General features: G+C 45.6%; 1 protein-coding gene across 4 annotated transcripts in view; it reads left to right on the top strand.

Annotated features, from left to right (window-relative positions):
• The window catches only part of CYRIB (CYFIP related Rac1 interactor B), an 819,696-nt gene that overhangs the window by 289,150 nt on the left and 516,516 nt on the right, over positions 1-14,030 (top strand). The window contains exon 3 of one of the 4 annotated variants that reach the window (XM_069621629.1): positions 6,612-6,687. The exons of the other annotated variants lie outside the window; for them this stretch is intronic. The gene's annotated coding sequence lies outside the window, so the exon portion shown is untranslated. The remainder of the gene's footprint in view (positions 1-6,611; positions 6,688-14,030) is intronic. 4 annotated transcript variants of the gene reach the window in all.

Below are 14,030 nucleotides of genomic sequence, written 5' to 3'. Positions count from 1 at the left end.
AAACTGTTGGCAGCATTGGAAATGTCAACCTTTGGCAACATTTCCAATACAGAGAATTAACAGAAATATGCGGCAATCTGCAGATCTCCCTTATGCCAACATCTTAAGCATTTACTTGCACAGTACAGAGCAATTGTGTTTGCAAATGTTAGTACTTCATAGAAACGCAACAAATAATCCTGACAACACGTATAGTGTTTATGGAATAAGACAACAATTGGACTACTGTGCTGGAATGGTTAAATTCACTATAAACTCACAGGAAAATCCACAAGAATTTCTAATGTACTTACTACAAGTACTGGAAAACAAAAACATACCTATAAATGAAATCTTCCAGATTTCATACATGTGGAAACATACATGCACTCTGCAACAATGTGACACAAGAACAAATCCCCAATGAGCGCTTTGTGTATGTATCAATACCTAATTGTGAATCCGTTCCATTTCAGCAACTTGTACAAAATGCAAACCATGGTAGGTTATGTACTACCTGCAATTCAGAAAATCGCTCCACCTTACTAATACAAACACATAGTAAATACGTAATACTAATGCTTCTATGTTACAATGCAGATGGTACCAAAAACAACTGCAAGCTGACTGGATTCACACATGGTCAAGTATCACTTGGTAAGAAAACCTTCACAACAATAGGTATAATCTACCACACAGGAGCCACAACCAATGCAGGTCACTATACTGCATATATAAAAAAGAATTGTGGATGGTTTGAATGTAATCATAGTACCATTACTCTAAAGCAGAGATTACCTGCAAATCTTACAAACGCTTATTTAATCTTCTTAAAACCAACATTTATTAACTAAGCTGTACTTAAATATTAACTAAACTTCTATTAGAAAACTATAAACTGTTACAGTATGCCAACAGCTATATAACTGCCCCAAGATTCTACAACAACTAAACAGATAAATGAATACCACTAAATTATATCAAAAAATAAACAATTAGAATACGCCAACTGGTATCGAACTACCCCAAGATTTTCAATAACCAAACAGATAAATCAATACCACTACATTATAACAAAAAATAGACAGACTATGTCAACAGGTATCTAACTGCTCCAAAAATCTGCAACAAGCCAATATATAGAACATTAGACAAAAACAACAAATGAACACTGAAAACAAACAAATAAATAGATTGTAGCATAACAAAAAAAGGTTTTTTTTAAATCCAACATTTTTTTTTCTCCCACAGACCCAGTGAATTTTAGCAACACACACAGAAACTGAGCGTATTGCACATTACACTGGTTTGTAATCTACTAAATGAGGGTAAAAAAAAAATGTTGATTATTCAATGTTATAAATTGTTACAAAATACCATTACTCACATGATCTTTTCTTTTATCACAGAAATAAACAAGAAATACATGTACTACAGTAACTAAACCGAACAGTAAGTATATTATATTAAGTACAACCATCACAGCAAATCACACCCATAGTGACTTATAACTTTGCTGCCATAAATTTGATCTTGTCCATGTACTCAAGACTATAGACCCTGCCCACAACCACCACAGCATATCACACGCATAGTGGCTTATAACTTCGCTGCTTATAAATTTGTTCTTGGATCCCAAAGTTATAAACCACTATGGGTGTGATATGCTGCGGTAGTTGTGGCCACGGCATAGTCTTGGGTGCATGGCCATATGGCCATGCACCTTCGCAGCATATCACACCCATAGAATCAAACATTTCAACCATACCGTATGGGCACTTTTAATGTCTGCGGACGTCATGAGTGTCCTTAGAACAGTTTCAACTTGCCTATGAACAGTACGGACAGACATGGCGTCCTCAGGACACCCTCATTTTGTTTATTTACGAACATCCCAGGACACATAATGTGTTCTAAGAACACTTTGAACATGTTTGCGAACATGTGTTCTTAGAACAATTTGAAATTGCTTGCTAACAGAACCGACAGACATACCGTCCTCGGGACACCCCCATTTTATTTATTGACGAACATCCCAGGACACATGATTTGTTCTTAGAACACTTTCAGCTTGCTTGCGAACAATACAGACGGGAGTAGTGTCCTCAGAACACCCCCATTTTGTTTATTTAGAACATTTTAGAGCGTTGTCCGCGGACAAAGCAAACACAACAGGGGGCGATCTACCACCTAAATAAATAAAACATTTAACCCATTTCTTACTCCCCGACCCTCCCCAAACACTTTCACACAACACCACACTGTACTAAATAGTATTTTTCAACAAAGTTTCACTGCGAATCCAAGATGGCGGGCATTCCCGAAAATCTGACGCTCTTCACCGTCCAATCAACGAATATGTTGCATGTCTGCGGACATGACGCAAGCCGATTGGCCAATCAGGACACCGTCCGCGGAGCGAACGGGGAAGTGTCTGCGGACCGAACATAGATGTCACTAATTTTTGTTTACCTATTTTTTGCTAATTTTATAAAAAAAAACTACTGGACGGAATTTTCACCAAATTTGCAAAAGCACGCTTTCGGGACCAAGCCGCTGCTCCTGGTCCAAATTTGGAGAAAATCCGTCCAGGGGTTTGGGCTGTAGACGTGAGCAAAGTTTTTTCCCCCAGTCAGTCTATGGAAAAAATGAAGTTTTGGGACCCTCCTTATAACTTTGCCTCCCCCTGAACCAAACCTCACCAAACTTTGCAAAAAAATTCAGAGTGACCCGTATACTTTTTGCAAGGTTTGGTGAGGATTCGTCCAGGGAGAGCGAAGTTATAAGCCACCCAAAAAGGGCTCTTCCTATGGAAACAGCAACTTAATCATAACTACACAGCCACTACTACTGTGGATGTGTATTATATATATATATATATATATATATATATATATATATATATATATCACTTCCATGGCACTGGTGATGTTACTTCACTGTGCGGATAGTAGTTTTGACCAGTGTTGCTGAGTAAATGTGAGGTGGGGTGAGCTTCCCTGTCCTAGCCTCCAAACTTTGGAACACCCTGCCCACGCCCATTAGAACTGAACCATTGTTCCACTCCTTCAAGAACAATGCCAAAACATGGCTGTTCTCCCAAGATCTATGAGACCCTTACTCAGTCCAGCCCCTCTGTGTGATACAGGACATGTATATACTTCTCTCTCTATGTACTGTATTATACTCTGTTAATGGTACCCCGCGGTATATGTATATATGCTGTATATTTTGTAATGTACCGTGTAACTACTGTTTATTGTAACATCTTTAAGAGTATGCGCCCGGTTGCCCCTGGGCCTGGTTTCTGCGCTTTATAAATAAATAAAATACAAATTTAAAATACACAATTTGTATCCCATTTTATTTTTTAAAAAACCTCCCCATTGGGTACTATTCAAACGGGGTGATTCCTGTTCGCCAGAAGCAACGTTTTATTTTACTTTAACTGCATCCGCATAGCTCCTGCAGCTCCCCTCTGTTGGGTGGCTGCATGGTGTAGTTGTTTCAATGTTAATAGGGCTGTTTATTTATTCATATAACCTCTTGTGCTGTGCTTATCTCGTCCTACTATGATTGGAACGGATCAATTAGTAACACTAAAGTGCCCAGTTGCCAACAATACTTGCAGTACCTTAAACATAGCTAAAATGGCTTTAATAATAATTCGTCCGTCGCGGTTTATTCCAGATGTGTCCCTCGGAGGCAAGCCCATGCATTAACGTGTGCTGCTTGCTGCAACTCGGGGGTGGGGGGGGGGGTGTGTGTGTGTGTTGCATCCCACAAACAAATGAAAAACTGGATATTTGGCAATTCGACTGTACAGTTGTGTGTGTGAGGGAGAGGCGGGAAGGCTTTTTTTCACCCTGTAAACGCAGCAAGAAGCATAGCTTCGGGTGAGGGATTCACCTGTCATGCTGCTGTTGCTTTTGCCCTCTGGTCTGCATTCCTTTTCGTGCGTGCTTTGATTTATGCAATCCTCTCCATTGTCGATGACTGACAGCAGAAAACAGTGACTTGTTCAGACTTGATCGAATGGCAGAAACCAGTCTTGCTGCACGAAATGTACATGAAATGAGAGCGCAACGCTTCCTTCAGAGCACACACTGCATGCTATTCTTTCCCGCTGTGTCCTTGACATTTCAGCAGTTCAGTGTGAAAATCAAAGGTCTGGTTTGGCATACTCCGACTTGAGCATGTATTTTCATTCGTTATGTTTTCTCTTGTACTCCCTCAGTTGACCTCCGCCTCCCCTGACCACATTATCTTAATTCTCCATTTTCTGCCTCCCCCGCCCCACAAAATCAATCACGGAATGCAAATACAAGTCTGCCTCCAAGATATTTGGCTCCAAGCTTGCTCACGCGATTCAACTCTTTACTGAAAAAAACTCTGCGCAGTCTACCCCCTTCAATGATTACTACCCTCCCCACTCCTTTTCCCCTTCCCACCCACATCTTCAACAGTGTAGCTCCCCTGCCATCCAGCTGCCGTGGACGATAATGTGTCCCTGCTTTTGCTGTTGGCGCAAAGACATTTTTGGGCCCCTCTCCCATTCTCACAGCAGGACTCTTAACACAACCAAATGCTATTACACTAATCCTCGTTCCTCACACTCTTGCAGCTAGCCACTAGCCTCCAAGCTATGCGTTCCCCTCCGAAGAACTGCTCCATTTCCTAATCTCTGCCTCCTATTTCACTAAAACTACCTAAATACGACCCCTCCTCCCCCTATCTCTCCTAACACTTTCCTTTTTCTCCCCTCTGACTCTTCTGTCTCGCTTATGCCTCCTCTCCCCACTGGACTTATATGATCCAGTGGAAACCTTTGTCCCACACATTAAGGAACTTGCATCCATCAGTTCCACTCACCTCTGCCTTATTCAACCTCTCAACTGTTATCTTCCCAGCTTGGTATGAAACCACTTTAGTCCATCCTCTCTGAACAAAACCGACTGCGGATCACCTCTCCCCAACAGTGCCTCATTCTACAGGCCTGTCTTTCCTTTCTGACCACTCTAAATAAAAAATAAAACGAGGATTGGCATCAACTTCATAGTCCACTATCTTCATAGCCCACTATCAAGATACTTAACTTGTTCACCCCCTCCAATCGGGATTCCAGTTTAAACACTTCTGCACTCATCCATGTCATCCATTCTCTTTTAGGAGCCAACCACTCACTTGCCCTCTTTTCGCCTCCTACTTGACCTTTCACCTGCCTTTGACACTATTGATAATTCCCCCCTCACCCCCACTCACACTGTGCCTCCCTGGCTTCTAGTACTTGACTGTGTCCTTTCCACAGCTCTATCCAGTACCACCTTCTGGACACCCCTTCCTTTAGCTTTTTGTAAATGACTAATTCTAAGCCCACTTCTCTTCACCCTATATAGCTCCTCCCTTGACAAACTAATTTCCTCCTTTAACTTTTGTCACTTCACTAATGTTACTCGATCGTCTTCTCCTGCCCTTCCGTCACCTCTCTTCACCCTATATAGCTCCTCCCTTGACAAACTAATTTCCTCCTTTAACTTTTGTCACTTCACTAATGTTACTCGATCGTCTTCTCCTGCCCTTCCGTCACCTCTGCAATCATCGAACGTATAAACGTCTAACAACCATGTGCCACTGGATGGCTCGATGCTGCCTCATTCTAAAGTCTTCATAGGCGGAAGTACTCCTTCTCTGTGGTTCCAGTACCAACCCCGCTGATCACGGATCCTGCCACCAGACCCATCCCTCCTAAACATTAGCAAAATCCGCCCACACCACTCAACTGAAACATATCTCTATTCTTTTGCTCACAAACTACACTACTGTATGAACCTGCTTCTTGTTCTAACTCTCTACTCTTTTGCTCACCTTAACCAAGTCCTCAACTTTGCAACACACCCTTTTCATGCTATCTATATTCTCCCCCCACCTCTGAGTTCTCCCCTCGCATGACTCTATGTAATTGGCTCTCCAAAATAAATGTCCACCTGCCCCTATCTCCATGTTTCTGTTCTTACCCCTTCACCTACTTACGTCACTCACCCCAACACGCCTCTTATGTATAGGCACCTTAACCTAACACTGCCTCTGATCTTTATCATTGCCTACTGATTAAGTAATGTGCCCGGAATAGTTCTAACGTTTTGAATTGCACCTAGAGGTTCAGCAACATGTTTTCCCCATCAGCATTGGCATCAACTTGGTTAAGGTGAAATGTCTTGAAGGTATTTGTAGAAGATGATCTGATTTATGTTCCTAAAATGTGAGCATAATGCCATTTCTTTCAAATTACCTATTGTGCTTAAAAATGGCCATGAAGTTGTGATGACCCCTTTTGTAGTCGCACTTTATTGCTTGACATTCTTCGTTTCTGCAGCAGCTCTTGCCTTTTGGGTTGAGGCTTGCCATCACGCTGTGACACTAGTTACCTTAAACTGATGGTAAATTCCTACTTTCTAACTGCAACAACTGTTTTTTGTCCACTTTCAAATGTGCATGTTTTTTTGTTAAAAAGAAACCTACTGACGCAATGAATGTGGGAATAGTAAAGCCGGCGCAGTAAGGCATGTAGAGGCACATTTACACTTTTTTGATTTTTTGTAAACAATTGTTCTTATTGCTTACTTTCAACGCAGAACTAAAAGAAAAAGCAATTCAGCACACATCAACCACGCCCCTTCTGCCGCTCAACCCTTCCCAAACAACATAAAGGTACATTCAATTACAGCCAATGACCTATTGTGGACGGTTGCTCTAGACGGTGATTTTGAACTATCCTTTGTTTTCTCCTGTATCTGTCTCAAGTGTATAACATATAAGCAATGTATGTCCCCCAGATATCCATTGGTTTCGCAGCTGGATGTACCACAGTCCTGTAGTCCCTTTCCACTTCCTGGCAACGCGTAATGTCTACTTTCCATTGACCATAGTCACGGGGGGGCGACCTCTCCCTCCACAGCATAGCCACCCTTCTTTTGGTCAGTAGAAGCAACAAACCCAATAGGGGTCAAAGACGTTTCGGCAGCTCCAGCATGTAACCCAACAGCGCCACCACAGGGGACATACCCACCTGTTCCCCAGCAATACCCCGATCAGATCAAACACCTCCGCCCAGAAGGATTGACCCTCCATGCCAGATGTTGAAGTATGCAGGAGATGCACCACATCTCTCGCAAGAGTCCTGGACTGCCAGAGAAAACCTAATGAATATCCACAGGAGTCAGATAAAACTGATGGAGGTACTTAAAGTGAATCCTCTTACAATTGCTATTAATCGCTACCTTTTGAGTTGTCTACTGCGGTATTTCCAGACCCCATCCGATGGGGAGTCTCCCAGCACCCCCTCCCACCAGACATGGGATTCTACTGCCCACCCCGTGGATTTGTAAATTATCGCAGAATATATTCTAGAGACCCACTTGGTCGTAGTCCCTGTGACGACAATCATTTTGTGCAAGAAGGGAGCCACTGGGGGTTCCCGCGGGAAGCCAGCAAACCTTTCCTTCAGTCCAACCCACACCCTAAAATAGGTGAAAATATCCAGCGCTGCCGCCTCCCACTTGACTTGAAATATTCTAGTGTTAAGAACTGCCCACTCAGGAAGAGATCACCCCTACTAGTTAAGCCCATCGTATCCATGCATTGTATGTAGACCTTTTCCCCTGTAAGATATTCCTGGGACATGCCTGACTGCAAGGAGCAAGGAAGTAAAGCACCCCAGACCTAGATTTGCCCTACATTGAAGTCCATGCACCAATTGTCAGTTCAACCATATTTCGAGCTTTCAGTACCAGATATGGGGAAGTGAGTATCTCTGCTCTCAGCAATGATGGCTCCCACAAGGGCCCTTTCGATTTGCACATGCAGCAGATCTCGTTTCAGATCATACCAGCGTGGCAAGTAAGATACCTGCGTTGCTAGCCAATAAGCCGCCAGATCAGGCAGGGCAAGCCCTCCCCTTTCTAAAGGAGCGATTAGCTTCTCCCATTGCATCTTGGCCTGCTTTCCTCACCAAATGAACAGTTATAACAGATTTCAGGGATTTAAAGAATTTTGCGGGAACCGTATAGGTGCATTAAGGAAATCGTACAGGTGAATCGTACCAAAATGTCGCCCTCACAATTACGACGGCCGAAAATGCTGACTTTTTTTGTTGTTTTGTACCCCCCCCTTACACCACACACATATATATATATGTGGGGGGGTATAGAATGTAATGTTAATATGGGGGGGCCAGCGGGGGTCTCCCCCCGCATATATATATATACATGTGGTTTATAAAAAAAGTCGCCATTTTCGGCCGTCGCAATTATTGCATAGATCCGCGCACAGGAACATTGGTAGTACAACCATTGTAATTGGGGCAATTCGGCCGAATATAGACAGGGGGAGGTTCGTCCATCTTTCCAGCAATGACTGTGTTTTCCAGCTGTGCCTTATGATTTTCTCAGTGAAGTAATTCCGGAGATCTGGCCACAGTCCCCATACACCCAGATAGCGGGTCTGATCACGTTGCCACTTAAAACCAAACTCCTCTTGGAACCTCTGGGTTCCGTCAGGTAATGGGCAGAGCACCGACTTGGAGGAGTTAATATTTTAGCCAAAAGATCCGACCATATACCAAGACTTGCCTCATAGGGGGCGCCAGATGCGCCTCTGGGTCCCTGATAAATAATATATCATCCGTGTAAAGAGAAATGATTAACTCATGTGTAAATAACCAAACTCCCCTATCGATATGCAGCATACAAGTCAATTCCGCTAAGGGCTCCACCGCATCAGCGAATATAAGAGGCGATAAAGGGCACCCCTGCCTAGTCCCTCTTCCCAACGCAATGCAGGCCAAGAGCCTTCCATTGGCCCTTCTACGTGCCACGGGGCCTTTGTAAAATAGGGAGACCATACCTTTAAATTCCTCCCCCATTCCCATACTTTTCAGAACAGCAAAGAGAAATGGCCACTCCGAGTCGAACGCCTTTTCGGCATCAAGAAGGGCCGCCACAGCTGACGTTTGCGGATGAAGAATCGACATAAGGCCAAATCTACAAAGCCCGTAGGATGTAGATTGCCCAGGTATGAATCCTGCTTGGTCAGCTAACCTGCATCTCTGCATCAGCGGGGCAAGCCTGCTAGCTAATACTCTTACTAGAATTAGAGATATTGGGCGGCAGGATGTGCAATGTTCTGCCTCTTTCCCAGTCTTGAAGGAAGGGTAACCACTGCCTCGCGCATAATTCTGAGGTTCGCCGTCTCAAAGTGCTTGCTGGTAATACTGAGCATGTGAGGGGTCAGCACTTCTGCATAGGCCTTGTAAATGTCAGCTGAAAGCCTATCTGGGCCGGGCCAGTAGTTTTCCCCGATGGCAACGGCTTGATTGCCTAGTGAATCTCCCGCTCCTCTAATTCTAATGGTCTTCCCAACCAATCTCCCTCCTCCTGCGCCAACCAGTAAAGGGCCACTTGGTCCAGATACTTCACCCCACCAAGCTCCTCGCTACATCTGGATTAATAGTGTCCTTTAGAAATCTATGAATGCCCCCATTATCCCTTTGTTGTAGTACCCCGTCGTTAAGGATTTAAAACTTTCAGTTTTAACAAGGTGCGCCAACGTGGATCCCATCCTCTGGCCCTCCCCATATCGCTGCACCTGAGCCGACCTATTGAGAAATATAACCTCCTGATCTGTGGCTTCCCTAAATAAGTTTCTGTTCACGAAACCCAGCCTGCATTTCGGCGTCCTTTAGGAACCCTGGCTCTGATTTCCAGCACATGCAACAGAGTCTCACGAGCCAACAGTTCGGCTCGAATAGTTTTAAGATTCCAGACTCTTTAAATGTGTGGCAAGGGATCTGTGCATTGCTAAACGCTTCCCCCAGCGTACGGTATGAGGTTACAGAACCACAATTCTCTTGGAAGAATCAAATCACACCCTCCCTCACCTCTTTGAGAAAAGACACATCCTGAGAGACTTTCTTTTTTAAAGAACCAGCTCCTGCCCCCTCTCCCTTTCCTGGCACAGTAAGAGTAGCAACTACTGGGCCATGATTGGCAAGTGTATGAGCAAGGATGTTGCATTCGAGAACCAGCCCAACCCCTCGGTGGAAACAAGAAAGAAGTCCAGCCGGAAGGCAGAGCCGTGCACTGATGAGAAAAATGTATAACCCTTTCCTTCACCATGCCTACTCCTCCATAAGTTGACCAGGCCCTCATTGACACACAGCTTGTCAGTAGCTTTGGATTCTGTTATATCAGGTCCTCCTGATCTATCCAGCAAGTTATTCGTAACTGCATTAAAATCTTCTGCCCAACGTACCATCTTCTCAGGGTATTTCCTAATGTCCCCCCTCAATACATTCCAAAGTTCCACTTGAATCTGTGTTGGGGCCATAATATTTCACAAAGGTGAGCACCCCTCCCTGTATTAGTCACGTGAATATCAAGGCCCTCCACTCCACCCCAGTGCTGCGAAACCCCACCACGTTCCGAACGGCTGTACAGATTTCTCTAGAATAATTTGCATATGACGAGGTTCCTATGGCAGCCCCAGGCCTAGGCAAAAGCAGATTCGCTTTTAGGCATTAGGTGCTTCTCTTGGTGGAAGGCTACATCTACATGATGCTGTCACATGCAGAGTAAAACCCTCCTAGCCTTCGTGGACAATTCAGTCCCCTAACGTTCCAGGACATGCACTTGATCCCCTCACCAGCCATTCTGCCTAGTACCTAGGTGCACATGAAAGCCTGCCTTACATTGTCCAAAAAATCACTTGCCTCTTCTGGTGACTGAAAGAACACGGCTTTACCCTTATACTTCACTCTTAGACGTGCTGGGAATAACATGGCATAGTTATAGCCATTCATTTGGAGTCTTGTTTTCACTGCTATGAATCTCTTTCTTGACACCTGCACTTTAGTAGAAAAATCTGGGAAGAGGCGTATCTGGTCACCACCGGAACAGAGGCACCCAGCTCTCTAGAGCAATGGAGCGCGAAGTCGAAGTCACGGCAATTGAGAATCCTGGCAATAATAGGCTTGGGTGGAGGCCCCAGTATTGGCGACCATCCGCTCGGTATATGGTGTGCCCTTTCCACCACAAATGTTTTTTCCCCACAGTACCCCACGCAGCATTGACTCGACCCAATGTTTCATGGGCCCTTTGTCCATTGCCTCAGGTATTCCAAGTATTCTGACATTGTTTCGTTGAAACCTGGTTTCTAGGTCATCTTGCTTTTCCTGTAGTTCCTTAAACTCCCTTTTCAGTTGACCTATTTCTCGCGTAGATGCAGAGGATGCACCTTCTAATGTTGACAGGCGCTGCTCTGCTTCATCCAGCTGCTCGCCATGAGCATTGAGCCGAACCTGCATGTGGTCAACTTTGCAGGTGAGCGCGTCCAGCTTGCTGTCCAGTGAGTTGATCCCTGATTGCAGCCGGATCAGGATTTTCTTTGTCTCGCACGGTATCCGAGGAAGGCTCTGCTCAGGCTTCCATCTCCTCTTGCCTCTGATTGCCGGCTTTTCTCTGTCACTCCTGGATTTCTCACGGGGATCCCGGGCCTTCAATGCCCTAAAGTCCAGTCCTTTGTCAAATTGCCACCCCCATTGTGAATGTGGGGCAGATCCCAGGAGGTCCAGACCCCAGAGACACCACCACCCTCAGTCCTCTGCTTCCCAGGTGGGATCACAATCGACTACTGCTTCGAGAAGCAGGGCAGGGGGATTACTCCAACCACCAGCGTCACCCAATCACCTGCAGGACCCGTGGTCTCAGGGTTAAAGAGCAGATAGTACTGTGGATCACCAGCCAGCTACATTACGGTCATTGAGTTGCCTGCATTCTGTGGAGCTCGACCAAGGTGTTCTGCCAGGGGATTCCCACCAAGGTAGCGAGCTGCTCCATACTGCATTTCCAGAGCTGGCTAGTTCCATTACAGGTCTAATCGGATTAACCTCTCATTAAGCTCCAGTCCTCTGCCAGCGCTCACCCAATTCACTTCTGTGGAGGTTCATCTGGGTCCTGCTAGGGTGGGACACAGGAGTGCCCCACCAGCGAGGGGCTGCCTTAGTCGGACAATGCCGGCAGTGTTCCCGCTCCCATCCACTGCCAGGACCAGCCAGGCATGTGGTGGGGGTGGGGGCTCTGGTCAATCGATGGCTGTCTGCCACCGCTTCCACAGCCGCACCCCTTCAACCAAGCTTTCAGCGGCAGGTTCTCTTCCGCTCCCCCCTCACCCATGTGGGCTGCTTCCCACGGATCTCTCCACAGGCCTGGGTATCACAACCACCTCACTGATACTTAAAGTCTGGAAAACACTGCATGAGGGTGAATATTATAATCTAACAGCACCCAAACATGCTTTTTAGACGCAGTTGAATTCTGATGAGCAAGATACTGCCAGGATATTCGGTGGGTGAGCCGTAAACTCACAAAAGAGCTCCCACCTTGTTGCGCCTCTCGAGCGCCCCCAGGCTTATTTACACTTTATTGCTTTGTATACCCACCAAGGTGGGAAGTAGAGTAGACACTGTGAACCTTCAAGAAACCAATGCACCATCACCGGAGAGGTGGCGACGTGGAAAAGCGTGCTGGCTTTGGCCGAGAGATCTAGTGGTTCGGGATTGACACAGGTGGGGGAAATGGAACACGGGCTTGTTGCTGATTGGGAAGCCCCACTCCCTGGCTGCTAATAGAGCGGCTTCCAGGAGGGGTTTATTTTCTAGATTCGGGTAAGGCATTGTAAAGCCCTGGGTCCAGTGGAAGGAGTTGTCCTGCAGACGTAATCTATTTTCTTTAATCCTCTGTTGAATTACTTTGCGAGTCTACAACAGATGACCGTATATTTCAAGTCTAAATAGGTAGGCTCTCCACGTGTTGATTGTCTGTGAGAAAAGTTGTTGGAACGAGTTTTTATTTGTTGTTGACCAAGCTTGCTTCTCTTGAGAGTGAAGGAAGTGTGTGTTAGATTTTTTTTGTGTTCAACACCAGGCACACAAGTCTATTTGGGGAGTAAATGCTGTTTGCTTCCAACGGAACAATCTTGTGTGTGTGTATGTGTGTGTGTCAAAGCAAGCAAATGTGCTTTTTGTACACATAGGCTTAGTCTTGTCAAAAAGGTACAGTGCAGCTTTTTTAGTTTCGGCTTTAATATCCTTGTTTTTGAACTGTGTATGAAGTTTAGACTTTGTTCTAGAAAAGAGTATTGTTGCAAATACAGCACTGAATAGTGAAGTGTATGGTAAAGCTTTGAGTCAGTCCTAGCCACTGGCTTCCAAACTCATTCTTCGGCCTGCCGGGCTATTGTACAAGGAAAGCAAACCCATCATATGTTGTAAACCCACATGTTCTGGGGGGGTTTTCTTTTGTTTATCATGCAATAGGTGTCACTTGGTTTTGACAGTAAGTGTGTGTACATTTTCGTTTCATGGCACGTTTCTATGAGGGCTTCTGTTTTGGCGCGCTGAGAGAGGTTAGAAACCTAATGATAGGTTCCCAGCAGGGGGAGCATGTTTGCATCTGAGATGGTTTACCTCAGTCAGGACTATAGAGGGCTCCCCTGCTGGCGGTCTGAGTTGGTGGGTCCCCGCTTGGCATAAGGGGTGGATGGGATAGACTGAGAGAGAGAACCAGTGGGAGACGAACGGTGAAAGGAGCTCAGAGCTGCCGCTGAGGGCACCCAGGCCCTCTGGTCCCAGAGAAGATTCCTTCGGGTGTCAGGCAGTCGGCCTGACAGAAACCAGACGCTCTCCCCCACCCGGGGTCAAGAGAGTGCCGGAGAGCGCGCTTGCCGTGTTTTTGCGGGCTGGTGTCTGTAAATGAGGGAGAGACCGGCTGGGAGCGGGTATAGAATAAGGGCGCAGGTAGGAAAGTGGAACACAGAGAACGGGATCCTGGGCCGCCGAGTCACCCAGGAGTGTAGGAGTGGCCGTATGTCTTTTTTCTTCATTCCCCCATACCACAGGATGGAGAGAGGAAATTGAAATTCAACCAGCGCTCTGGCGGTAGGAGGCTGGGCCTACTTTCAGAGACATTTGAAAAAAAATGTGCAGAGGTGCATGGCAG

The sequence above is a fragment of the Ambystoma mexicanum genome, chromosome 5q, assembly GCF_040938575.1.
Source record: "Ambystoma mexicanum isolate Mex_15411 chromosome 5q, UKY_AmexF1_1, whole genome shotgun sequence".
NCBI lineage: Eukaryota > Metazoa > Chordata > Amphibia > Caudata > Ambystomatidae > Ambystoma > Ambystoma mexicanum.
Note: the sequence above shows the minus strand (reverse complement) of the source record. Positions and strands in the feature narration are given on the sequence as shown.